The sequence below is a fragment of the Orcinus orca genome, chromosome 19, assembly GCF_937001465.1.
Source record: "Orcinus orca chromosome 19, mOrcOrc1.1, whole genome shotgun sequence".
Taxonomy (NCBI): Eukaryota; Metazoa; Chordata; class Mammalia; order Artiodactyla; family Delphinidae; genus Orcinus; species Orcinus orca.
The window spans coordinates 4,049,658-4,074,753 of record NC_064577.1 but is presented as its reverse complement, the minus strand read 5'-3'; the positions used below and the strand labels follow the sequence as shown (position 1 = coordinate 4,074,753).

The 25,096-nt window shown below is 42.6% G+C and overlaps 1 long non-coding RNA gene across 1 annotated transcript in view; it reads left to right on the top strand.

Moving 5' to 3' along the window:
• LOC125962170 (uncharacterized) overlaps positions 1-23,224 on the top strand; it is a 28,708-nt gene extending 5,484 nt beyond the window's left edge. Inside the window, exons 2-3 of the long non-coding RNA XR_007473665.1 lie at positions 21,609-21,683; positions 23,204-23,224. This is a non-coding gene — a long non-coding RNA (uncharacterized LOC125962170). The remainder of the gene's footprint in view (positions 1-21,608; positions 21,684-23,203) is intronic.
• Positions 23,225-25,096: the final 1,872 nt, after the last annotated feature.

The window sequence follows — 25,096 nt, the reverse complement described above, 5'->3', positions numbered from 1 at the left end:
TCGAAGGTTTGCTAGTAGGAGAGTTCAAAGATTAAGGCAATTGTGATTGAAGCCAATAAAAAAAAAAATTGTGTGATTTTGCTTATTATTTTTACCTGGAGAAATAAGCGTATTGAAGAAATAATCTCCAATATATAGTTAGGAGTCTTCGAGACTAGCATTTAAACTAATTTCTCAGGGGCATAGAATCATTTTCAGATTCATAGCTGGAAGGGACCTTAGAGATCATACAGTGTAACCTTATTTTACAGGTGATGAAACTGATATTTGACTCTACAAATGAGTTTCTCATATTCATACAACTAGTTAGTAAAAGAATGAAGATGGGGCACAGTTCTGCTCGTGAGGAGCCTGGCACTTTTCACGTTGCACTGTAGTTCTTTTACCGTACTGTGGTTATTTTGTATACATGCCATCTCCCCTCAAAGTGTCATTGGTTAATAGAAGACAGAAGCCATGTCTTTTTCATCTTGCTATTTATGGAAGGTAAAAGGTATAATGCTTGGCAAATATGGCCGCCAAATGGTAGGTGCTCAATTAACTCCCTTTGAATTAATTAAATTCTTACCTGATGAAATGTGTTTCTTCTTGGCCTCATGTTCATGAGAAACCACTTTTTATTTATTCATTAAATATTTATTGATTACCTACTATGTACCAAGTACAATGCTAGTATCAAAATGAGAGTTAAAATGAAGATCTCCTTGGGGAGTGGGAAAAAATAAACGAAGATCTCCTTTCAGCTCTGAGTCTATATTAAAATCGTACTGTGGGGTATTAAATATCTCAGTTAGAAAGGAAAGGCAGTGAATTCTCAGCTGATCTACTTCCTTTTTATAGACTTGTTTGCATTTCATAGAACTTTAGTGCTAAAGAGAACTTAAGGTTACCTAAGATCACATTTTCAGTAAATGGCAAATTGGAGGACCAGAATGAATGTCATCTCCCTCAAAATCCAGTATTCTTTCCATTACAAAGAATTCCTTCCTTTCTTTTGCATTTTTGGAACAACATATGCATTAGTTAAACTTATGAGTGTTAATAAAATGGAGATGCATATTTCTTTTCGATTAGGTATCAAATGCCTGAAGGGGGTTATGGAGAGAAAACAGGACAACTGATTCTTAACCAGAAAACAGAAAATGTCTTAATCATCTGTTTCAAATGATAGGATACTGGAGCCGGAAGTTGCCTTAGGGACCAACTGAGCAAGCCCTGTTAGTTCCAGATGAAGGTGCTGTGGCTCAGCTTCACCAAAGTCACATGGTAGGTTTCTACCAGGGGCAGGGCTAGAATACAGGTCCCTGGACTCCTCATCCATGAGGCCAGTGTTTCCCAAACTTCAGTCATTTGAAAACTACCTTTTCAATTTGTCCAAATCCACATGTCATTTATGTTAGTATTTACTTAATATTTTTATTTGAATCAAGTTTTTTTGTTTTGTTTTGTTTTTTTTGGCCATGCCTTGCCACGTGTGGGATCTTAGTTCCCCAACCCAGGATTGAACCCGGGCCCTCAGCAGTGAGAGCGCAGAGTCCTAACCTCTGCGCCACCAGGGAATTCCCTATTTTTTAAATTAAAAATTTTCTAATATGTAATGTATTTTAAAACTTCCGGGCTTCCGTGGTGGTGCAGTGGTTAAGAAACCACCTGCCAATGCAGGGGACATGGGTTCGAGCTCTGGTCCGGGAAGATCCCACATGCCGCGGAGCAACTAAGCCCGTGTGCTACAACTACTGAGCCTGTGCTCTAGAGCACACGAGCCACAACTACTGAACCTGTGCGCCTAGAGCCCGTGCTCCACAACAAGAGAAGCTACCGCAATAAGGAGCCTGCGCACTGCAACGAAGAGTAGCCCCTGCTTCCCACAACTAGAGAAAGCCCACATGTAGCAACGAAGACCCAACACAGCCAAAAATAAATAAATTTATTTTTAAAAAAACTTCCATTTACTCTTAAGAAAAAAGGTTGCTATTATCATAAATGGGAAACCAGTGTTATTTGCTATAACTAGAAGACAAACATAAAAATTAAAACTTTGGAAATATTTCTAAATTCTCCTTAATTCCTCCTCTTGCTGAAGGCATGGCTCCCAAGGTTTACTCTCTTTTTGAAGAGAAAAACAAGTATTAGAGACTCCAAATGAGAATTACTTCTTGATGTAATTAAAGACAATTGAAAGGGAGTCACTTTCTCTCTACATATTTTTTGTCATTTTATGCGGCAGCCAAAAACTGTTTTGTATACCACCAGCAATTCAAACTCCACAATTTGGGAAACACTACCCTGACCTATAATAGCATGTATTGAAAATGCATTTTGACCCTGTACTCTCATCCTTGGGTAACACTGTATTTTATAAACATTAATTGGTTCTTATCTAACCCGTGTCTTAAAGGCATAGATTGTATTTCTTCATCCCACAGAGGAATGAACTGAGTTCCAGAGAGGGTTGGAGAATTACCCCAGCACAGTGATAAGATTGAGCCAGGGGCAAACAAGCCAGGTTTAAATTCCTGATAAAGATTTGGCCACCTTCCTTCCCTTGATGTGACCTGGGAATCTAGGAGTTGTGCAATCCTTGTGGCTTGCTCCACCTGTCAAGCAAAGGGCTGAGGAGGCTGGGGCAAAGACTGACTTTTAACTCAGTTTGGCCCTTGCCAGGTTAGCTCATTTAATCCTGCAGCAAATGTATCCCATTTCACAAAAGGAGAAACAGTTTCAAAGAGGCTAAGTAACTTTCCTCCATTCTCACACTCCTAAGAGGCAGAGCCAGACTGTGAACTCCCCTTCCTACTTCTTAAGCTCATGTGCTTCACTGACACCATGAAATTATACATTTGGAGACCTGGGTTCTAGTTTGATTTTGCCACTGTTCAAAAAATCAAAGGATCCTGAGCCATTACTCTCTTTGCCTGCTTTGCCCAGTCGTGGGTTTCCTTAGTTTTCTCATCGCCTCACAAAGGGACACAAGTGGATTTGCGTTGTAGGCCCCTCATTCCATCTCCCTTCCCTGCATAAGTACCATTCGGCCCTTATTTTATTTTGCATCATACTGTGACATGATTAGAGCAATGGCAAAGTTTGAGAAATGGGTTTAAAAAATTGAAATTCCCAAATTAATGCTGCTAAGAATCAACATAAACTAGACATGCTGAGAGAATTTATAAATCGACTTGGCTAGCTCCTAAATCTTACCAGGAAGGCCTTTGGTGAGGGGTTGGGGAGGTGAGCGGAGGCTGAGGGGGACCTGCTTGGAGGGAGACCATTAACAGGGAGATTGAAAGGGCCTAAAGTGAGGGGAGGGGGAGGAATCTTAATAAGCAGGAATTCAGAGGGACTTGGGATGAGGAGCAAAGCGAGGTGGGGATAGTGAGAGGGATGGCGGGGAGTGGGGGGACAGGAGCCGATGTGGGAGGGGAGACAGAGACAGTTTTCTCCTTTCTTCAGCTCCTTAGCCTGACTGCTCTGCCTGCAGCAGCCCCTGTATATATCTTAGGGTCTTTTCCCATTCCTTGAGCTGGCAGTGCCCTCAGCCAAGTAGAAGATATGACCTATTGCTCCTTTTTGCTCCCTTTGGGCAGCAGGTCCTCCAGCAGCCTGATGCCTTGGAGAATATCATCTTCTTTTCACATTTCAGCAGGTCATTCATAAACACTTCCTCCTTCAACTTCCATGGACGCCCCGCCCTACAGTTCTCACACTGCCTCAGCCAAGGCGCTGCCATCTCCATGGTCCATTGTATCGCATATTTTAATGCATAAGTTTTGTAAAGTATCTGGGGAATACCTTCAAATGGGGAAATAAGTGTTCTGTCTTCCAATTTTATTTATTGAAATATAGCCAAAGGTTAATGGACCCATATCACATGAGGAGGTAGCGAGTGACATATCCTTCTTCTAAATGGCTTGTCTGATAACATCACTAATTTTGGATAATTCATTTACCATTTCACCCCCAACACAGCCTATTACACACACACACACACACACACACACACACACACACACACAAATTCTAATCATTTTCTTTGTCAATAAATGTAAGGATTGTGGGTAGTAAATGATGTTTCAGAAGTTGGGACCCCCTCTGATATCAATGCTTTAAAATATTTTTAAATTAGTCATTATCACCGGAGAGATTCCAATTTTATTGATAGGCAATTTGAAAGCACAAAGAAATTATTTTCAGAGTCGCAGAGCAGGGAATAGTGAAAGTCCTTGAGTCAGTGAATAAGCCAACAGACAAAATCTCTGTTTGCCAAGCTCTTGATTTCTTCTCTTGGAAAAAGTGATTTCAAACCAAAAGTGATTTCAAACAAACATCTCTCAAAGGGAATTAAAACTTGAGGTAGGTGAGAAGGAATTAAGAGTGTAGGTAGTCTCATAACAGAGCTTGTCTTCAGGCCCAGACAATTCCCATCTCAGGAAAGAATCTGCAAATGTGACCATGACGCCAGGGTAGAAACTCTTTGATGAGAAGTCAGGAAGAACAGACATGAACCGAATTTGTAACTAGTGGAGGATTTTTACCCACAGGGGTTGATAACAGAATGAAACTGACCTAGAGAAAGGTCTCTAGGAGGGATCCCTTGAACAGTCATCAATCAGAAGGAACCACAGTCTGGAAAGTACATCAATTGGATCTAGAGTGGTGCCAGAGTTCAGTGGAAAAAGTCCAGAACTTGAAGTCTGGAATTTGAGTCTCCCTTGCCGACGATTCACATGACTTAGGGTCCACAGCCTGCTGTTCCACTCTTAGAAATGCCTGCTGAGTAAAAGAGAAAGTATGTGTGAAATGCTTTATGTCTCTAGAAGGAAAAACTATGTATAAAGGCAGGATAGTAATGTAATACTTTTCATTCAGCTCTCAGGCTTCATTGGACTCATTAGAAATTTATGTAGCTGGAATTCCCAAATGATTTAAGGAATAAGCTCTGAAGGATGGAGGAGCAGGCAGTTCTAAAATGGATACAAGTGAATGAGTTAGATAAAACGTAACTATTTTATTGCTTTGAAATAGGACTAGTGAAGCTGCTGATATACAATTTGTTTTTTTTCTGCCAGAGTAGAACCATTTTCCATGAACTTTTCTTTATGTCTTTCTTGTTGTTTTCCTCCCAACCTTATCTTTTTTCTCTTTTAAAAAAAACTCTCATGCATTTACTCCTTTGGGGGAGGCTATTGTTACGGGGTTAACTACCCAATTTTTTTCACCAATGCCTTGACTTAAATTAGCCCTGATATTCCCAAATTATGTTTCTATATGTGAACTTGGGTGGAAAATAATAAATGCTAAGGGAAAGGTCAAATTGAGGATGTGGAAGAATTGGCAAGAAGTTGAAATGCAAGGGCTTGAGTCATGAAAAGGAAATAAATGAGGCTAAAATATAATTAAGCCGTGAGAGGAATTAAAGTTTTTTCTTAAGTGAAAATTATTGTTTATGGCCGTCACTATACCAGTCCCAGAACTCAAGGCTCCTCAAGTCCGTGAAACATGGCTCTGACAGGAGCTGCTTCAATGTATTATCTTGTTTCAATAACTTCTTAAATTTTCATTCATTTAGCTCACAAGATACAGATAAGAGAAGGCAGAGAGCTGGGGAGGAGAGACACTTGTTGCCAAGATTTTCTTTTTGTAGCAAATGAGTCTTAAAGAAGGAAGAGCTCATCCTCTTATCCCTTGAAATCTTACTGTTTCATATTCCTCCCCAAACTTGACCTTCCTTTCAACTTGTATTGGAACCTCTCCAGAACTAAATTCTACTGTCCAATTCAAACGATAACCTTTCCTATTTCCTTTCTTCTTCGTCTTTTTTTTTTTTTAATTAATTTATTTATTTATTTGGCTGTGCCGGGTCTTAGTTGTGGCACGCAGGATCTTTGTTGCCATGTGTGGGATCTTTAGTTGCGGCATGTGAACTCTTAGTTGTGGCACGCAGGATCTATTTCCCTAACCAGGGATTGAACCCAGTCTCCCTGCATTGGGAGCACAGAGGCTTAACCACTGGACCACCAGGGAAGTCCACTATTTCCTTCCTGTTTGCCTGCCCTATTACAAATAGGTGGCACAGAACTTGGCTTTTTATGAAAACTTTCTTGTAACAATGCTTATTTTTATCAAAATATTCCATTCAGCTAGTTTAGGGAGTCAAATGATGCTTTAAAAGTCTTCTACCAAAAGCAGCATCTCCAGATGCCCTCATCCTCACTTCCTGCCACCCAGAGGCAACTGGTCAACTGGTTAAATTGTTCTCTTCTGATGTCTACCTCCATATTTCTAAGAACCATGTGTATATTATCTCTTTTTATTTTGTCCCAGAGCAATTTTTATAAGTTAGGCAATTGTGAAAAGCTGAAAGATGTGAACAAGCTGTTTATTTGATCAAGTTTATTGTTCTTCAAATTCAGGCATTGAGTTTAATTCGTCTTCAAAGTACAAAACGTACATAACCAACCTGCAGTACACTATTCTGAATGATAACGTTTTTGGAAGTGCAAACCCAAAGAAGATAATGCATTTACCCAGCTATAATAAAATCAATGAAATACAATCAGCCAGCATTCAGTTGAAGCCTCAGAACCCACAGGAGCAGAAGGAGCAGAATGCACTAGGAGGTGCGTGTGTGTGTGTGGTGTGTGTGTGGTGCATGGTGTGTGTGTGTGTGTCTGTGGTGTATGTGTGGTGTGTGTGTGGTGTGTGTGTGTGGTGTGTGTGTGGGGTATGTGTGGGGTGTGTGTGTGGGGTGTGTGTGTGGGTTGTGTGTGGGTTGTGTGTGTGTGGTGTGTGTATGTGTGTGTGGTGTGTGTGTGTGTGGTGTGTGTGTGTGTGGTGTGTGTGTGGTGTGTGTGCGGTGTGTGTGTTGTGTGTGTGTGTGTGGTGTGTGTGGGGTGTGTGGTGTGTGTGTGTGGGGGTTGTGTGTGTGTGGTGTGTGTATGTGTGTGTGGTGTGTGGTGTGTGTGTGTGGTGTGTGTGTGTGTGGTGTGTGTGTGGTGTGTGTGTGTGGTATGTGGTGTGTGTGGTGTGTGTGTGTGTGTGTGGTGTGTGTGTGTGGTATGTGGTGTGTGTGTGTGGTGTGTGTGGTGTGTGTGTGTGTGGTGTGTGTGGTGTGTGTGTGTGTGTGTGGTGTGGTGTGTGTGTGTGGTGTGTGTGTGGTGTGTGTGTGTGGTATGTGGTGTGTGGTGTGTGTGTGTGTGTGTGTGGTGTGTGTGTGTGGTATGTGGTGTGTGTGTGTGTGGTGTGTGTGGTGTGTGTGTGTTTGTGTGGTGTGTGTGGTGTGTGTGGTGTGTGTGTGTGTGGTGTGGTGTGTGTGTGTGGTGTGTGGTGTGTGGTGTGTGTGTGTGGTGTGTGTGTGTGTGTATCATGTAAATCATATCTAATCTTACGCAATTGTGGGGCCTCTTTAAGCAGTCTCTGTAAAGCTGTTGTGATCACACCTAATCCTGGAGCTTGAAGACTTCAGCAAAGACAGCCTGGAAGGGAAGATAGATATAAAGTAGGGAAAAGCAAGTACAACCTGGAAACTACAAGCATGAGCTAAAACCCCAGGAGGACAGACTGAAACCATGTCACTTCTCACTGCCTCTAACCTTGTTGGTATAGATAGCCTGTGGGAGAAGCTGTCCCCTTCATTATATATCTAACCCAGGAGCTGAAAAAGCTGGAGAATGATTCAGGGGAAGGTGGAGCAGTTGTAGGTCCAGCCACTGTCCCATGCCATCAAGATAAGCCAGCAGATAAGCAATAATGTTAGCTACAAAGTGGTTGCTTCTTGGGGCTTCCCTTGTGGTACAGTGGTTAGGAATCCACCTGCCAATGCAGGGGACACAAGTTCGAGCCCTGGTCTGGGAAGATCCCACATGCTGCGGAGCAACTAAGCCCATGCGCCACAACTACTGAAGCCCGTGCTCCGCAATAAGAGAAGCCACTACAATGAGAAGTCTGCGCACCGCAACGAAGAGTTGCCCCCGCTCACCAAAACTAGAGAAAGCCCGCATGCAGCAACGAAGACCCAACACAGCCAAAAATAAATAAATACATAAATAAAATTTATAAAGAAAAAAAGTGGTTGCTTCTTTGCTTCCAAACCCCAGATCTGTGTAAAAATGTCTCTTGTAGTTCACCCTAGCCAGAAACATACAGGGAGGGAATTTTGAGTAATTATTATTATCATAATAAATAAATAGTTCAGGATTCAAGTATGCATCCTGCCCCCTTACCAAGAGAACAATGGAAAAGTCATCTAACAATCCTGGGACCATGTGTACTTTGGGAAAAATGACTTGCAAGAGGAAAAAAAGAATAGTGGTATTTCATTCCTGGAAATTACCTAGAAGTCCATCATCAGGGATATTTGCCCTGCTCCTTTTCTACTGCCCAAATTAAGATAACTGCTGGATAAACCGAGGTTTCTAAAATTGTATTCCCTAAATTTTTAATAAAAGATAGCAGAGCTAGGCTTTTACTTCAGAGCCTTTTCATTTTCAATCACCACCTTATTTAAAAGAAAACAAACAAAAGGCCTCCAAATGAATCATCTCTGTAGTAATCTGATTTATTTTCTTTCCTCTTGGCATTTAGGTGAATTGTGGTTTTACTTTTTTTTAAAGTAGGTAGGCTTAAGTTTCTCTGTTATCACAGTGGAATTTAAGAATTGCTGTTTACACTGTTTAACAAGCAAGAACAATGCATACTGTTCAGTAGAGGGTAGGTAAAGCTGGACACGTATTAAATTTTGAGTATTAAGAAAAGTGCTACGGTGGAGCCAAGAAGTTAATGTTTTTAGATGAACAAACTGTTTCCATTTAGTATAACTCACTCTCTTTTTTTTTTTTCAGGGAAAGTGTTATAAAAGGAAGGACTATACCTAAATTTTAAATTTTAATTATAAATTAAGTTTAGGTCTCCCTTTTTTCTCCTAAGCTATTCATAGATGAAGTTCATCATTCTTTCCACTGTACGACATGGAATATAAGCAACAGAACAGAAAAAGCCCCCCCAAACAAAAACCATTGTATCTGTTTCTCCCAGCTTTCTCCATGTCAACAAAAGTTAGGAAACAAAAGATAGTCATAAAAATCTCCACTACAGGAAAACTCGTCCAAAATAAATGTCTTTTTTAATAAATTTATTTATGTTTTATTTATTTATTATTTTTGGCTGTGTTGGGTCTTCGTTGCTGTGCGCAGGCTTTCTCTAGTTGCGGCGAGCAGGGGCTGCTCTTCTTTGCGGTGCGTGGGCTTCTCATTGCAGTGGCTTCTCTTGTTGCGGAGCACGGGCTCTAGGTGGCGGGCTTTCAGTAGTTGTGGCTCGCAGGCTTCAGTAGTTGTGGCTCGCAGGCTCTGGAGTGCAGGCTCAGTAGTTGTGGCGCAAGGGCTTAGTTGTTCCGCAGCATATGGGATCTTCCCGGACCAGGGCTCAAACCTGTGTCCCCTGCATTGGCAGGCGGATTCTTAACCACTGAGCCACCAGGGAAGCCCCATAAATTATGTCTTTATAAACATGAACTTAGTAGAAGTTGATCATATCAAACACAAAAAGCAAGCAAAATTGTAAACCATATAAAGGAAATCAATCTAACTTATAAAATGGCATTCAACCAGTCCAATACTTCGTATAAAAATTGGATAACTTGAAGAATTACAGTGATTGTGTCACAAAGGTAGAGGTAAGATGTTTAAATTACAGGAAGTTTTAAAAATGATTTTTAAGTGTTTCTGCTTCGGACAAATAGGAGTTATCAAACCCCTTTCACAGACTTCTTTTCTCTGGATCCTAAGGTTTGCCCCAGTTTTCTTGCCTTCCTGGTTTTTGGGGGGTTCTGGCAGAGCTCAGCCGCATGGCTCAGTTTCTCAGTGAGCTCATCTTACTGTGTTATGGGTATTGCCTCAATCATTCTATGCCTCAGTCATTCTGCAGACCTCACATCTCTGAGAGTGTTTCTACTTTTTACAATGAATACCATAGGGCATTCGTCTTTGGTTAGGGGGGTGGGGTCGTGGTGGTGGAGATTTCCTCCACCATTTCTTTACTATATGGGTTTTCTATATTCAGCAAGATTGTCATAAGAACCAATGTCTTCATTTATCCATGTACTGTACACGTTATGGAGTATGAGGCCCATTACCTGCAAAGATTTCTATAGACGCATAGAGTTAATGAGCTCACCTTCCAAAGGCACTGTATGTGCCCCTATTTGTTAAAAGTGGTTGAAAATTAGAAGTGTTTCTGTGATTTTTTTTTTTAGTTCGTAATGCCTCAAAGAGTGCATATGAGTTTTTAAAAGCCAATTTTTTAAAATAAATTTATTTATTTTATTTATTTATTTTTGGCTGTGTTGGGTCTTCGCTGCTGCATGTGGGCTTTTCTCTAGTTGCGGTGAGCGGGAGCTACTCTTCATTGCGGTGCGCGGGCTTCTCACTGCGGTGGCTTCTCTTGTTGCAGATCATGGGCTCTAGGCGCGTGGGCTTCAGTAGTTGTGGCACACGGGCTCAGTAGTGTGGCGCACGGGCTTAGTTGCTCTGCGGCATGTGGGACCTTCCCGGGCCAGGGCTTGAACCCGTTTCCCCTGCGTTGGCGGGCGGATTCGCAACCACTGCGCCACCAGGGAAGCCCTGAAAGCCAAATTTAATAAGCAAATTGGTTGTATTATTAAATAGCAAAGGATGCTATAATTTCACTGTGAACTAAAAAACATACCACCAATAAAATTTCTGAATATCCCAGAAATATTGACATAAAATCTTACAAATATCCTACAGAAGCTTAGCACGTCTCTCCATGACATCCAGGCTCTCAAAGATCAGAGCAGTTTGCAGGTGGGGTCTCAGTAGCAAGATGTCAAGGTCACCTAGGGGATTAACACCCAGAGCTGGACTCCTAGGCTAGCTGGCCTGCCCTGCTTTGTTCAGGCAATAAAAGCCAAAATGATAGTCTCATTTAGTTGGGCTTCAGCGGAGGGAGGGAGAGTAGGGAAGCACTCAGGGAAAACCTACAAATTCTACCATAGCCAGAATTTCCATTTATCCCTACTTGGAAAAAAAAAAAAAGACAAAAGAGTAGCAAACACTTTCTCCATATGTTTCTCCATTGGTTCATTGTGCTCACTAAAACCAACTCTGTTTGCAATTCTGATCCAGGATGCAGTGAATCAGCAAATTGTTTTCTTTTTAATTTGTGGTATTACTCAGTTGCTTTGACATAAGCAGTGACATAACACTGACCATATTTCGCTGTGATACAAACAATGTCTTTCTCTGCTCTGAAGCTTTAGACTTCCTGAGCTGACTTTTCTAATGCAAGATGTACTTCTCAAGGGGAACATGCTGTGTAATCATGTTTAAATATTTGCACTGGCACCTTTAAAATCCGGTGCTGTCTTTAGGGCCTTTATGGATGAAGCCTTGGAAAACCAAGACAACACCACTGTGGTTCTCACTCACTAGTATTCCCTTGTTATGATGAACAAAATTTCAATGTATAGAGCAAGGCATAGATACAAAGGTGAACAAATTTGGGTGTCAATATTAAGTAAATTATTTAGGTAGTTGTAAAACGAGACCCTCTTTTTCTCCTCCATATTGCATTATTTTCAAAGCATCTGAATTCCCAAGCTAAGAAACTATTGGCTAGAGATTGCCTCTGTTGCCACAGTCTTCCCAGTAAATACTGGTGAGAGCTAGGAACAAAACTTAATAAAAGCTTTCTTGTATGTTCTCTGCTGCCCTGGCATAGCATTAAATGGGTATGGATGGTCTTTCAACAATAGCCCACACTGAAGCAAAAAGTAACCCTGAGCTAATCCCTTCTACTACTAGCTAACCCCATCCACTGCCTCAAAAAGTTACTAAAGAGTATAACAAAAGAAACAAAAGGATGAAGATACTAACAGGAGTCACACCACCCTCTCCCCTGCAAGTTTAACAGTCCAACCTCCTCAACCAACCACCAAGTTGGCTGTTATTTTGCAAAGTAGTCTGTGTTAGACCAACAGGTAATCCCTCTGTAGTTATTTCTGATTTAGGAAATAAGCATTTGTGTTTATTTTGTGGCCATAGTGAATCCTCACGCTGTAGCCTCAAGGGTTAAAGCCAGATAGAGCTGAAAGAAATGCTTTTAAAAGCTGTCCTTCAGGAGGTGGCCCTAGATCAGCTACATTTTGTAGGACAGCTTCCCCATGACCTCAATGAGAGTATCAGAAATCTTCTTAGTGCAATGCGATCTCTTCTGTGTGCAGTTGGCCCTTTGCTTTGTGGTTTGAGCTTCAGCAGAATTCCATATGGCTGATGGTAAAGCAGAGAAGAATCCCAGGAGGGCCAAGAAAAGGTGGATTCCTGTTGCCAAAAGCTGCCTAGCAGTTTCCAGTCCATGATGTTCATCAACATCTGAAAATCCCTGACGGCCAGCCATGGATGTGTGGGAATGGCTGCTGCCCAGTCAACCAGGAATCCCTCAGCACAGAAGCTCTTGAAGAGGCAAAAAGCATATCAAAACACTTAAGTGGAAACACTTAAGTGGAAACTTAGGAGACTTAGGACTCTCGTTAAGGCCACAATGGCCAATGGTGGTATAGTTTGACACAAACCTCTAACTAGGCAGAAGAACAACAGGAAAACTGTCTGAAATAGGCCTGGATTCCTTGTTACCTCATGCTCAAGATGGCAACTTGGCTCACATGTCTGGTACCTGGGCTGGCATGGCTGGAGCAGCTAGGCTCTGGGCAACGTGGCTGTCTCTCTCCACATGGCTCGCTCGGGTTTGCTCACAACATAGCTGTTTCAGGAGAGTTGGATTTCTTACATGGTGGCGGACTTGCCCCAGAGCAAGCATCTCAAGAGAAGTGCGCAGCTCCTTATGACCTGTCCTTGAAAATCCCAGAACTTCACTTCTGCCAAATTCTATTGTTTAAGAAGTCATGAAGACCAGCCCAGATTTAAGGGGAGAGGAATTCAAGAATGCATCTTGAAGGGAGAGGAGCATGTGAGGTGGGAGATATTGTGTAGCCATCTTTGAAAAACACAATTTTCTGCATCTCAGGACTCCAAATTTTCTAACAACTGTCTAGTATTAGTAATTCTAGTGCACTGTATTTCTGTAAGAAAAACCCTAAATTTTGCTCTTGGTAATTCTATTTGGACAAATTGGAAATTTATTAAGCCTTTCAACTAACCAAACTTCTGAATTTGAGTTTTAACCATATTTAAGTGTTACTGTGATTTCAGAGAGGCTGTTGATTCTGAAGTAGTGGACTTTGATCGAGTTGACTTAAAAAACAACACTATTTGGATCTTAACTGTGATATAGACATTATAGTAATAGATCATTGGTGTTCTACTGACTATTTCTGTTCTTTTTTTTTTTTTTTTTTTTGGCTGCTTTGGGTCTTCATTGCTGTGCACCGGCTTTCTCTAGTTGTGTCGAGCGGGGGGCTACTCTTCGTTGCGTTGCGCGGGCTTCTCATTGCGGTGGCTTCTCTTGTTGCAGAGCACGGGCTCTAGGTGCATGGGCTTCGGTAGTTGTGGCACACGGCCTCAGTAGTTGTGGCTCGCGGGCTTAGTTGCTCCACGGCAAGTGGGATCTTCCCAGAGCAGGGATCAAACCCGTGTCCCCTGCATTGGCAGGTGGATTCTCAACCACTGCGCCACCAGGGAAGTCCAACTATTTCTATTCTTGAGGACAAATTCAACGTATGCCATCATTAAAACTTAAAAAAAGAAATGAGGACAAGGTAAGTACAGATAAAGCAGCACCCAGAAAATCTTCTAAGAATAATTAGAGACAACTTCACTAAGACCCAATAAGACTCAATACGCTCAACATCCATTGTTGAACTTGGAAGGATGAGCCCAAGAGAAATCTAAGTTATTAGAGCCAATCTCCTTCTTGTCATCTTTTAGGATCCACTCAGCAGAATGGGACTTGCATCTAGAAATAAGCACAGTCACCAGTACAGAGCAAAGACCAGGAGTAGGAGTGGATGGGTGGGGAGGAGCACTGAACCTTCTCTACATGAGCACAAATAGAGAAGGGTCAGTCTGGAGGGCAGTCATCAAGTTATCAGTGTCGGGCTTCCGTGGTGGCGCAGTGGTTGAGAGTCCGCCTGCCAATGCAGGGGACATGGGTTCGTGCCCCGGTCCAGGAGGATCCCACATGCCGCGGAGCGGCTGGGCCCGTGAGCCATGGCCGCTGAGCCTGTGCGTCCGGAGCCTGTGCTCCGCAACGGGAGAGGCCACGGCAGTGAGAGGCCCGCGTACCGCAAAAAGAAAAAATAATTTAAAATTATCAGGGTCTCCCAGGAGACAGGTAATGCAAAACAATAGAACCCCTGGCTGGGACATAACAGGATGTCCGTGAAAGCAGGCAACAAACCAGTTAGACATTAAGGGGTCCCCGGACAGCAAGAACGCCACAAAGGCCCGAGATTCAGGAGTAGGGGTGGTGGTGCTTGTATTCCCGAGAGAGTAAACATACGAAAGCAAAGGACACAGTTCTTTGAAACAAAACAGAATCAATACCAGCTCTGTTCTCTTCTGCCTGAGGTTATGACTAGTCCTGGGAGCAGAGGCAGAGCTGAGGTGAAGATCAGCTGGTTAGATGTGGGAGTCCTCGGAAGCCTGTTTAAGGGGAGGAACTAAGCTTATTTGGTCAGAAATGAACACACTGACTCTAAAAGTTGAGTGTGTCTCAGAATAGCCTAATTGGGTTGTTAAAAGTCACCCTTTGAACTCCACTCCCAAAGACTGTGGGTCAATATGTTGGGGTGCAGTTCAGGAATCTGCATTTTTATAACCACCCCAAGTGATTCTGCTGGCCCACATTCTGAGAATGATGGAAGTACAATCCTTTCCACTTGACCACAGGCTCAAGGATCACAAGGACAGCTGGGTTACGGTTTTAGCCCACAAATAGAACAGTTAGAATTTGAGAGGACCTAAGAGGGCCTTCAACATAACCGAGCTTAGTGAATAATTCGTCAGAAATGATCCTATTTCGGAAGTTTTGCTTTTAAACAACTGCAGCAGAGCTGTAACTGCCACATCAGAGGTTTGAAATGTAGCTAGGAACATTTTGCATCATTAAAAAATGTCAAGCATTTGAGAAGTTTCCCGGCCTGATTTTAAAAGCTGCACGTTTGAAAATAAAGATACTTTTTCCCCTTAAAGTAAAAATAACCCTTGTTGATTGTAGAAACTTTAAAATTTAGATAAGCAAAAATAATATTTTTAAAGACCCATAATCCCACCACCCGGAGATAACCACAATTAACCCCTTTGTATGTATCTTTCCAGCCTTTGCCTAGACAAGTACACTCATATATGGGCTTGTTTTTCCTCCCCTTTGTTTTGATAAATGGGATAGTATTGTACTTTCCTGGGTAGTGGTGGTGGTTTTTAAAGTTTTTGTTTTAGAACCAGACTCTGAGTTTACTCTCTAGCCCTCCTAGACCCTGTGGCCTTCCATCTCTACTTCCCTCCGTATCTTGGCTTCTTTCCTCTCTGTCTGTTGATCGGTTGTTACTTTGTGACCAAAACTGGGTGTTCTACAAATTACCGATAGATGGGGCAACATGCAGAAATCTCACAGGCATTGTGCCAAATGATAGAACCCGGGCACAGAGGAATACGTGCTGTGTGATCCCTTTTGTACAGATGAGTTGGGAAAGGCCCAACTCATCTGTAGCGGCAGAAAATAGATGAGTGTTTGCCTAGGTATGGTTTGAAGGAGTTGATTACAAAGGGGCATGAGGGAACTTTGAGGGATAATTTAAATATTCTATATCTTGATTATGGTGGTTATTTCATGGGTGTGTACATTTGTCACAACTCTTTGAATTTAAGTTGGGTGTGTTTTATTGTACGTAAATTATGCCTCAACAAAGTTGATTTACCCTACACTAATTTATTATTCAAAATTCTAAGAGAGGGATTCTTACTGGCTCAGTTTGTGTTAGATATCCACTGTGAGTCCTGTCAGCCAAGGGTGGAGGGCCACTGTAAGAGACAGAGATTGGGGTATATTCCCAGCTCACAACAAGCTTCCCTTCTCCAAAAATAGCCCTGAGACTCAGGAGTGGACCCCAGTGGTCATGCCTGGGCGGTGGGACTCAGTCCACCTGTCACAGCTGGCTGATGCAGGGTGGGCACATGACACAAGTCAGGCTAGTCCTCCCGCAGGAGTTTTCAAATGGGAACTTAGGAGAGAGAACCAGCATCTGGCTGGTGGGGACCTCTTCGGATGTGAGGCCCAGGTACTGCCAGTAAGCAGGTCTGCTATCTTAGAAAAGAGTCAACATGCAGAGAAGTGCAAGACAGAGCAAAGTACTGGTAGAAAGGATGTCTCTGCAGTCAAGTGGGTGTGGAATAGGAATAATTTCAAACACCAAAACTCTAAACGCACAGAGTCAACCACCCATTAGCTTTCCTCTTCCAGGACTAGAGAAAATTCCAGGGATGAGGCTTGATCTGAGTAGTTTATCAGAATTGCCAGAAGCAGGTATAAGAGGTATAAGCAGGGAGAAAAGGGGAACCTCCACAGCCAGAGGAGCAAATGTAGGCATGTGATCTAAGCAACCAGTGGGAGATCAGACATAGGAGGGAGTTAAATTGTGCTTTCCATGCCTATTTACTGAGCACCGGCTGTGTCCCCGAAACTGTTCTAGGTGCTGGCGATATAGCAGCGGATGAGGCAGATGAGGGCTCTGCTATCACGAAGCTTTCATTGTACTGGAGGGAGTAAGGCAATAAACAAACAAGAAACAGACACATGGAAATTCTAGATAGTGACACATTCAATGAAAACATAAACATAAGGAGATACTAGAAAGTGGCTTCAGCAGAGAGCTAGCCATCTTAGACAGAGGGGTCAGGAAAGGGTTAGCAATAGAGGTAGCATTTGAGTTGACAGAAGAAGGAGCCCCAAGCAGCAAGACCAGTTTCCACAAATGCTCTGACGAGCTCAAAGGTGTTTGAGAAAGTCCACAGGGGTGGAGTGAAACCAGCAAGGAGAGCAGAAGCAGGTGATGTCTGATGGGGAGGGGCCAGACTACACGGGTGAGGGGTTTGGTTTATGCTAAGGATGACGGGAAGACATTGGAATATTAAGAGAAAGTTTCCATTTGTAAAAGTTCCTGCTGGCTATTCTGCTGAACATGGAATGTAGGAGAGCAAAAATGGCAGTGGGGAGAACAGATAAGAGATCACAATAGTAAGTCCCGTTGGACACAAGTAGACAAGTAAAGATTTGGGATATGCATGACATCAGGAGTTGAAAACAGCAACAACAAAAAACAGGTGTTGGGCAAGAGTTTAAGGGTGTAGACCAGGGGTCCCCAACCTTTTTGGCACCAGGGAGCAGTTTCGTGGAAGACAATTCTTCTATGGTCGGAGGGCGAGGGGGGATGGTTCAGGCGGTAATGCGAGCGATGGGGAGTGATGGGGAGCGGCAGAGGAAGCTCCGCTTGCTTACCTGCCGCTCACCTCCCGCTGTGCGACCCAGTTCCTAACAGGCCACGGACCGGTACTGGTCCGAGGCCTGGGGGTTTGGGACCCCTGGTGTAGACTATGAACAAAGCAAGGTCATGTGACATGTAAGAGCCAACTTAAAACAGAATGTAGCTCGCCCAGCAGGCTTGGGGTGTCTGAGTCATACCACTGCCCTCAGTGCCCAGAGGCCCACGTGAAGCTCTGCTGCTGAAGTGGGGGAACCCCTCCACCATTTTTTGTCACATTTCAATGTCACCCAGACATCAAAACAATGAGGTTTGTGCCCTGATGTTTCAGATTTCTGAGGGACAACAGCTCTTTCAGCATCTTTGGAAGCCCCGCTCTCCCTAGCACTCAGAGGGCAGTGTTGACTCCCCTCCCAAGACCCGCTCTGCTGTCATGGGCAAAGGTCATGCTCCTTCTTCAACAACTCTGTACAAATGGAGCCCCAAGAACAGACTCCTTCGGAGCCCCTACTTGCACTATCCCACCCCCATGGCCACATATGTCTAAATAGCCCAGTGGTGGACACAGTTAGGTTCAAGCCAAGACTGCTACAGAAGTATTATTTTAATTCTCCCTAATTAATCTCCTCTAACATGTTCAAATATTAAGACCTTATTAACAAAAATGATTTGGATAATCCAAGCTCGAAATAAGTACTTAATCAGCAATATCCCTAATCTGAGCTTTCTGTTGGACTTTTGAACATTTTCCTCCAATTTTGAAAAACAGAGAGACAAACCAAGTAACAGCAAATAAGACATGCTGTTGTAATGTCTAGGCTACACATGAGTACTAAACTGAGTGCCCAGACACCCAGATGTCAGTCCTCAGAGGTCAATCTCTTCCCACCAAAGTTCACTCTTTTCACTCTTTCCAGTTTCTGAGCCAACTCTAATAGATGGATTATAGTTCAATAGCCTCAGCTTACTCAGGTTCAGACTATTAGGAATTAATGCACCTACTCTTCTAGTCAAGGGTCTGTTGGTTGCTAGAATCAAAGACTTATACCTGGAAAAACTAAACATGGGTTAGAGGAAGGGCAGCAACTGAGGCTGCTCTCTCACCTCCTTCTCTTTCTCAGCTGCCCCCTGCCCCCTTGCGCGTGTGCATATCTCCTCCATTCCTCTCCCATTTTCTTTTCTGGCCAACTTCCTCTGCTTAGTCAGTGTCTCCATTGCCTCATACTTTAGGCCTGCACATCGCCTGTTAGGGCCACCCAACCTTAATTCTTTATAACTTGCCAGAACGCCTACCTCCCCGCCCTTAACCAACCTAAACCCCCCAGGGAGGAATCTGATGGCCTAGCTTATATATTCCAGCTAGGCCACAAGTCACGTCACTGACCAGACCATGAATTAGCTGCCTTTGGACCTGAGATGTATCTCTGATTATATGGGTTATAACCAGGGGGCTCAGGATCACACAGTTTATGACATGATCACTCCAGTGCAACTGGATCTAGGGACAGCAGTCCCCCGGAAGAGAGAGTGCGTGGGCAGACATCCTAAAATGTCTTTTGGTACATCCTCCCCACTCTGGGGCCCAGTGGCCCAGTCATCACATTGGGTTCCTATGCTGCTACCCGAGTGCCCTTGCTGTCAGTGAAACCCAGGACAAACTACTCCCATGGGTGTCCCTCCCCAAGCATCTAGCTGATCCGGTGTCACCATCCTCCCCCTCTTCCTCACCTTTCCCCTAATTGTCTCAGTCCAGAGTTAGAGAAGTTCTTCTCACACCCTAATGGGCATACCCATGAACTGGGGATTAAAATGCATATTCTTATTCAGTCAGTCTAGGATGGGACCTGAGATTTTGCATTTCGAACAAACTTCCAGGGAGCACCAATGCTTCTGCTCCCAGGACCTCACTTGAAATAGCAAGGTGTCATAGAACTCAGCCTGTTTCCAGCTCTTTAGTTCTTACTGGGTTTTGTTCTTAATTTGTTGTTTGGAAGGCCCCAGCCCTGGTTCAGTAGGAGAGCATCACATTGAAAAGGCAAATTATGTGACAGCTAGAACCTGATGGTCAAGAGACTTGAAATTAATCATCTTTTAGGTGTCAGGTGGTGGAAGAAATGATATTTCTTAGAATTCTAGAAGAACTCCTCCTCAAGAGATAAGCTGAGTGCAGCAGATCGCACCATGATCCCTGGGGAAGCTCTGATTAGCTACCCCTGACGTTTGCAGGCCCTGGGACTAATGCACTCACAGAGGCCCACACACCCTATGCCTAAATGTTAAAAATCATAGATCAGGTGAACACACTGCTAAATAAAATGTGTTCCACTCTCCAGTCTTGACAACTGTATCTTTGAAATGACAATATTTAAAAATACATGTAAAGCTATAGTTTTATATGCCCAAATCAGTAAATTATCAAAGGTTACCAAGAATAACTGTTGGAACTCTTGTCTTGCTGTTCAGTTGATGGGTCAGGGATGTTTGGGAGAGTAATAAAATAAAGGAAGCATACTTTGTAAGTTATTCTATATTTCATGAAATTTATTTTTTGTACTTTGTACCTTCATTTCAGCAAAATTATAACAAAATTGTGATAATCAACATTTTTCACATAGTTGTGTTCTGTTGACAGTAATGACCTAAAGGATTAAAAAAATATGTTCTTATTGTATCCAAAGTGTAAAAAATTTGAATATAGTTTATCAAAATATAAATTAAGGGGAATTCCCTGGCAGTCCAATGGTTAGGGCTCTGCGTGCTTCCATTGCAGGAGGCACTGGTTCGATCCCTGGTCAGGGAGTTAAGATATCACATGCTGTGTGGCGTGGCCAAAAATTAAAAATAAAAATAAAATAAATAGATGAAGTATAAAATCAAAATAATTACTTTTCATAAACTTTCAAAGTTCTTATTTATTTATTTACTTTTGGCTGCATTGGGTCTTCGTTGCGGTGTGTGGGCTTCTCATTGCCGTGGCTTCTCTTGTTGCAGAGCGTGGGCTCTAGGCACATGGGCTTCAGTAGTTGTGGCACGTGGGCTCAGTAGTCATGGCATATGGGCTCAGTTGCTCCATGGCATGTGGGAATCTTCCTGGACCACGGCTCGAACCCATGTCCCGGTCACTGGCAGGTGGATTCTTAACCACTGCGCCACCAGAGAAGTCCCTTATTTTACTTCTAAAATACTTAATGTTAGCTATTAGAATTAAAAGGCAATACAATTATATTTCATAAATATCAAAATTTTAAATGGAAATTACTTACATCAAGCCAAAATGTGTATTGGGTTTTGAAAATTTAGTTAAATCTTGTTAACTATTTTTATTTTTTAAATGAAAGGGGTCAATAGGTAAAATGAAAAAAAAGCTATGCATTTACCAAACAGATGGAACTTTTCCAAGTTCAAAATACCAATGTGGTGCAAAGCCATCCCCAGGTCGATGTTCTGGCTGCAGTACATCCCATCTAAAAGGTGCCTGCTACTTCTTCCTCTCCTTAGATTATTTTGCTTATTAGAGTCTGGTGTTCCCAGGGGATCTAAGTGCTGGTGGGAACAAAAGCAAACAAGATGCCTTTGCAAACATTCCCTGTTCTTTTGACCTTCGCGGGACCTGCTAGGAAATGGAAAGGCTTGCTCGGCTTCCTGAGAAAACTGTAGCAAAAGGACTTTTCAACTGGTTATTATTTTTGGGAACTGTTCAGATTTCTCTAAACCCATTTTTTCCCCCCTGACAGAACAGGAGTAAAGAAATCCAAAGATTATCTTGAAAATAGAGGCAATGCTACCCTGTCTCCCTGTGTGCTATAGCAGTTAGGTTTTGATAGTATATTTATTTGAGTAGGCCCTTTCTCCAGACATGGTCAAAACTCAAAATGTTATGAATATCTGATTTAAACTTAAAGAGCTTTTCTATGAATTAGAGAAAGAAAGGAAGAAATTATTAGTACTTTTGGATAAGATGGTGACTTTGAAGGCTAACATCTAATTCCATACCACCTTGCAACCCCAGTTCCTGAAAGAAAGGAATAAAACACGAGTAAAAGAGAATCAGTACCAGAGCTAGAAAAGGATAAAGGATATCATTGAAGAACTTCTTCTGGACTACAGCAGGTAGTCTGCATTGAAGGAAAAACACCTTGACCTTGACTCTTTTTCCCTTCAGGAAGCAGAGTCCTGCAGTAATTGGAGATCCTGGATCCCACTGACTCTCCTAATTAGAAGGAACAGAAAATGAAAGGTAAATTTTGGCCCTAAGTCATCACTCCACTTGCAATCTCTTTTACCTTTAAAAAAACAGTTGTGTGTGAGGCCCAAGGTTACAAGTGACTACCTCATAAAGAAGGTGGAGGGAGTGCCTTCCTGAGTGGGTGGCCACAGCAATAGGCTAGATTCTACCTGGGGCCTGGGGGCCCCCAGGCTTGTCACACACCCATCAGAGAAAGCTGGCAGAGGTGCATCATCAAACACATAGAATCAAAATCTCTGCCCATCAGTTTATAGCCCTGGAGCCCTTCTTTCTACCCTTAGGCTGAGAATCAAAGAGGCTTTCAAATTAAGAAGAGCCTCAAAGCTGCATCTGGGAGAGGTGGGGAGGTGGGGGGAGATAGTGATGGGATCCCAAGAGAATCACTTTACTCATTTCAGGGCCTTATAGGACATTTACAGAAATCTCTCAATTTTCAAAGCTCAAGAGGTAGAAAAAAACCAACATGGGAACCATGAAAACCTCTTGTATCATAAAGGGAAGGGAACATGGCACTCATGAGGAAAACCACGCTGTTGAGTAAGGTGAAGTGTAGTGTGCTGAGGAGAATGAAATATTCCTTTATGCGCCGAATACATAATTTCTCACAGGGAGTGAAATGTCTTTGTTCAAGAACATATCTCGCAAAGCATGACTGGCTTTGAAGAGGAAGCCTTCTAGGCATAGCCAAGATGGCTGGTGAACAAGAAGATGGAGAGATAAGAAAATGAACCTGAATTGGGAGGGGTTGGAGCAGATCAGAAGGGGCATGATGTGGGGAGGGTCTGAGGAGAAGGGCTAGAAGTTCAACAAGTTGAGGGGAAAGTGGGCCCTGAGCAGAGAAGAGAAATCTGGAGTAAAGTTTAGACGACAACCCCATTTATGTCCCGATGTTGCAGTCTGGAGCATCCTGACCCAGTAAGAAATGGGCATCTCTCTTAGCAAAAGAAAACTCTGAACTTGTCTCCCCAGAACTGTGTAGTCCAAGATGGTAGCTGCTAACCACACGTGGCTATTTACATTTAAATTAAGTAAAATTTAATAAAATTAAAAATTCAATGCCTCAGTCACACCAGCCACATTTCAAGGACTCAATAGACAGACATGGCTAGTGGCTTCCATATAGATGGCTTAGATATGAAACATTTCCAGCATCACAGAAAATTCTGCTGGGATAGCTGTGGTCTAGAAAATCCCTTATGTTCTCCCACCTAATAGAAATTAAAACAAAGGAAGCTAATTCTTTGGGTAACTATGATAGCCAGTGCAGAGATTATAAACATTCCTCTTCCTGGCGGGACACAGGGAAATTCCTTTGCCTTAAACTTTCTGTACTTAGTTGACTTTGGATGTTTAGGGGTTTTTATCAGAACTTGTTTTAGGAAGGAAGACTAGAATTTTTTTATTTTTAATCTTCTATCTGACTAAGTCAGAGAGAATTCTTTGCCAGAATTCTTTGCTACTTCCTTTTCTTTCTTTCTTTTTTTGGACGTGCTGCGTTGTGAGGCATGCAGGATCTTAGTTCCCCTGACCAGGGGTTGTATGCACACCCGCTGCGGTGGAAGCGTGGAGTCTTGACCACTGGACTGCCAGGGAAGTCCCCAATACTTGCAATTTTTAATCCAGTCTGTTGTCTATTTGGAAATCCCAGGAGTTCATTTGATGGAGTTGTTTTCTGGGTCAACAGGGGTCACAGTATTTTCTCAGGCCTCCTGCCTACCAGTTACTTCTCTAGGATGCCAAGAAGCTTGTTTCTTGTTTATTAGATACTGTATTTAACCTATCAGCTTGACAAAGATCAATAGCACACATTATATGTTGATGTTGGAATTAAGTACAAATTGTTACAACCATTATAGAGAGTGATATGGTAATCTCTATCAAAATTACCAATGCACCTGCCCTTTGACTCAGCAATTCCCCTTCGTGAATTTATCCTACAGATATATTCATGAAGCATAAAATGATATATGCCCCAGGTTATTCATTGTCATACTGTTTAGAAGCCTGGGAACAACCTAACTGTCCAAAAATAAGAGGACTGCTTAAGTAGGTTATACTATCCATATAACAGAATATTATGAAACCATACAAAAGGATGAAAAAGCTCTTTATGTAGTAGGTGGGAACAATTTCCAAGATATATTGTTTGGTGAAAAATAACCTGCCATCATTTGCGTTCTTTAAAAAAAAGGGGATGGAGTAGGGGAAGGATATGTGTAATTTCTATATGTGTACAGACTGTCTCTGGAAGATGAGGGAAATGAGGGGCTGCTGGGGAAGGGGATGGTGGGAAGGAAACTTTAATGTCCAAATAGACTAAATGTCCTATGGTACCTTTTGAGTGTTGTACCAATTGCCTGTTAAAAATACACATTTTTAAAAAGAGAAAATTGAGTTTTCCAAAGGGCTCCTTCACCTTAAATCTTTCTTTCACAGTTTTTGTTAACCGATGAATGTGAGTTTAGAATTAGAAAAATAGCTTGTGTAGACATGGTAACATGGCAGACTAGCTAACTACTGACTCTTCCACTGAGCAGTCAATTACCACAATGAAATAGTAACAGTATCATCTGGAAAGTATCTGTGAACTGTCCAGAAAGCTAGAAATCCTCAGGCTAGGAGCAGAGAAGAGCACCGAAGGCAGCTTTGACCCTGAGGGCTTTGCCAGATCTGGTGAACTTGACTGACTTCATGACCCAGCGAGGCTCTGGGGCCTGCAGAATGTGAGGATTTTAGTAACAGAGCCCCTCACCAATACGGGGTTCCAAATGTCCACACCCTCATGGTAAAGATGAATTAAAAATGCCACCCTGCTCCCAGCAGTCTACAAGGAAAATAGCCTGTCTTAACTCTTGGCACTGAGGACAGTGGGGAACTCCTTCCCTAAGCCCACCCCCAAGAAATCTGAAACCCAAGCTGGTTCTCACCCAGGGATGCAGCCTGAACTTTAAAACCCCAAACTGAGGATGTACAGTGGTCTTCGGCAGACAGAGTTCTCCAGTGCCCGACAGAAACAAGCACAGATTCTTTCTGAAAAACTCCACTTTTAGGTTTGGGCTCCAAGAATTTCTCTAGATAAATTAGAAGAAAATTGAGAAAAATCAATAAACACATAAGGCAACAAGGCATCACAAATGGTAGCCTACAGGACACAAATGCAGAATCAGACTTGTAAAAACACCTGATATTGACATTGTCAGAGCTGGGACATTCAAAATGGGACACTTAGAAGTCTGAGTAACGAGCAAGGGCTGTTGAAAATGAACAAAACAGAACCTGTAGAAGTAAAATAGATTTACTTTATGCAGATAAAATCTCCAATGGAAGAGTTTGTCCTCCTCAAAAAACCTATAAAGCATGTGCAATGCCCACCAGAGACCTGTGTGTGGCAAGCATTGTTAATT